A 3548-nucleotide genomic window follows, 5' to 3' on the forward strand; every position below is an offset into this window, starting at 1 on the left:
GTTTATTTGTAATGAAATCAGTTTAGTTCACAAGCAAGTGAAGATCCTCTGCTATCTGTCTCCATACGTTATCTCTGTATTCATTATCTTTGTAGTTTTTGTCCTTTTTATCATAGATAACTGAATTCGCTGAAACAAATTGGATTAAGCGGTCCGCCATGTTGAATTTGACGTGTCAAGCTGCATTGTGATTGGTCAGAAGTGCTGCCGTCGCCGCGACGAGTTGGAAAAATCGACCCGGAGGCGAAAAAAAATTAATGTCGCTTTTCGCGTCGCGAAATTACGTCGGCGGTGTGCAATGTATCATTGACAAGTTATTGGTTCGAAAAATATTATTGACGCGCGAATAAATCGCGCGTTAAATTCGCGTCTGGTGTGAAAGGGCCTTAATTCCATGTGCTATTTCATAGTTTTGATGTCTTTAGTATTAATTCACAGTGTAGAAAATAAAAGATTTCTGTAGAATTTTAACCCAAATAAATGTACTGAAATATATAATGGCAATAGGGCAACAATGTTTCTAAAGGACTCAATTTAAAGAGTTCAGCGAATGATCAGGTGAATATGATACAACACTTAACTCAGCACTAGAAGTTCTGAATGTGACAACTACTGTAGCTGTTTGAGCTATCCTAGCCTAAAACTGACAAACTTATTTAATTGCACCAAGGTAATCATAAAAGAAGTCCAAGAGCCACAGCAACTCTGTAGAACTACACCTAGTTATGATAATCTATCCAGTCTATAGTGACAGACCACTCAGCACTTCCGTCACTGCAACTATGCCACTAGCATGGTTAAAAAGCAGGGTTATATATTTAATATAATGAAATATGGCATTTTACAATGCAACAAAAACGATAAAGTAAACATGAATCAGCATCAAGAAAAAAACAGTTTATCAGGATTCACTCGCTTTTATCAGAGCAAGAGACATCCTTAGTTTTCTTAGCACAACCTTTTTTATAATACTGATTTTATATTTTAAACACAATGTGTATTGTTTTGCATAATACAGTGCATTTAGTATTTCATACACGTATAATTGGTGCTTAAACTTTTTTTCTGAGTTCTTTCTCTGGCCTCCAAATGGCTTCACAAAAATAACAGCACAGGAATAATTTTGCTCAAGGGCATCTCAGCAGTACCTACACAGGGATGGGTGAGTCCTTTTCACAATCCACATTTTCAAAGATGATCCAGGAATTCATCTAGACCTTTTTAAATATACTGACTTGGAGGTGATTGTTTTCTCTGTACTGACTCACTTTAATGGAGCAATGACTTTGGCCTTTAAAAACTATGATAAATATCCTTTTGGAAAATAAGAAACACAGAATCCATTGAGAGTGGAAATGAAATGACTTTTATCCAGGCAAAGAAATGCAGTGAGTTCAGTTGTTTTTCCAGTGACAACATGAAGCAGAACAACTTCTTGCTTGATTAGCAGATCCATTTGATCTACTGTAATATATGGTATTTTGGAAAGTCTCAAAGAGCGTTATATTAAATTTGTTAGCGTATGTGTCTTCTGATTCAGATTCCTCTAAAATTCCCTGCTTCACTGTCACTCACTCACACACACACACACACCAGTCTGTTATTAATGACACCCAGCAGACCTCTTTACAGGCTACAACTGCTTTTAGCTTACATCATTAGGCATTTACAGTTCCCTGAAGGTATTTTTACTTCATTTTGACAGTGTTACACCTTTACCAACATGACTGTTCAAGGTCTGGCCTGCTGTGCTAGTCAGACCTTGAATAGCAGTTTCGTCATATGTGACTTCTCAAATATGTGCTTGGCTTGATCAGATTTTAATCTCCCTGTTTCTGTTTTTTCTTTTTTCGCCCCATCATCTTCATTCAGCAGCCTTTTCATTAACATTCCTTGAATTTTTTGCCGTGAGTCAAAGTTGGAAGCATTTGGTGAGGCAGGCTTGAACATACATATGGCTGACTTAAGAAGAGCTGAGCAGATGTGAATATGGTCCTCCACCTCTCACCACTTACCACAGTTTCATTTCCATTTGTGTGTTCTTTCTGTTGTATATCACATGCATCTGTGCCTCTCTTGTTATTTCCAGTTACAGAAATCCAGTTTGTGGTACTGCAAGTGGGAAAAGACTACCACATCAATGTGACCTCATTGGAAGGGGGACATTGTGTCAGGGTGGTGGAAACAGTGGCACTGTCACACTTCATGTCCATGATGACTAATGTTAAGCCACAGATCTATAGAGACTCTTACATCTGTCTTCTTCTCTTGCAGCTGTAGAGCCAATCTAGTGACATGATTTATAACAGTCTCTGGCAAATGTCAAATCATAACTGTGCCAGTCACATAACAGAAGTATGCACTGTGCGTATTCTGCCAGTTTCCTAATTATTGCAAGGTGAAACAACTGACAGATGTTAAAGGGTCACTTCAGCTAAATTACAAAAACATATTTCCCTGTTTACTTCAGCTGCACTGGTATGTAGATTGTTTTGTCAGGTTTTAAGGCATCAATCACTGAGAATTCTGTCATGGACCCAATAAAAGAAATGAATGGAATTTCATTTGTGGTGCTCAAGGCTTTGGAAACATTGGAAAAGATTTACAAAAAACATGTGATTAGTCAAGATAATCCAATGACCTTACTGTAAACATATTTAACTAGATTTGGCTGTCGAAAGAAAACAGCCAGGTAAATTATCTGCATATTTTCAAAAAATAACTAATTTGCCTCTAATGACTTTACAGTCTGTACAAAAGACAGCATTCTCTTACTTAGGTGCTCCATACAGACTAGAGGAGTTTAGAGCAAGGTGATCTCGGTATGTGGACTAACCAGTTTATCAAGACATTTGCTGGACAGACACATTCCTGTTGAGTTTTATGAATAGCATTTTTCACCTTTTTCCACAACACAAAGAAAATTCCATTCACCTCCACCTCCTCCCTCATGGTGCTATGAAGAGATAAGAATGATTTCCTGTCTATAGCAAACAGACAGGATACTACAAGATGAAAGAGGGATTAATCTATGTTTTTTTGTATTTTAGGTGAACTAACTCATTAGCATAAAATACAGTAGCAATGTAGATAGTTTTTAATCACATTATGGTACAAAGACAATGACACTGATGTGGCTTTGACTGCATACTGTAAAAACTGTTGGGTGCACATTCTGCAATGACTAAATTGGTGGTCGAGTGTTGCTGATGATTGGTGGACTGTATACAGCTTCCCATCTGGATAGAATTTGGCATATACTCTAATAAGATGCTTTAAGTTGGTGCATAACGGTTAAAAATGTCTTAATCGGTTTAGGGGTTTTTTTTTATGAGTGCTGCCTTTAAGTGAGTTTTTATGTGGGAAATGTTATTTGTCTCTTGACACTCAAAAGACACCAATATTTGCATTATAATAATATACTCATTTGAATAAATTCCAAGAGAAAACCCTCAGGGTACTATGAGTTATCTTCAGGAGTTCATTTAGCATCGCAATTAATTCATTTTTATTTTAAGCTGAGTTAAGGTGGACACCATGCAGGCTGA

This window comes from Monopterus albus, unplaced genomic scaffold (assembly GCF_001952655.1).
Source record: "Monopterus albus unplaced genomic scaffold, M_albus_1.0 scaffold154.1, whole genome shotgun sequence".
NCBI lineage: Eukaryota > Metazoa > Chordata > Actinopteri > Synbranchiformes > Synbranchidae > Monopterus > Monopterus albus.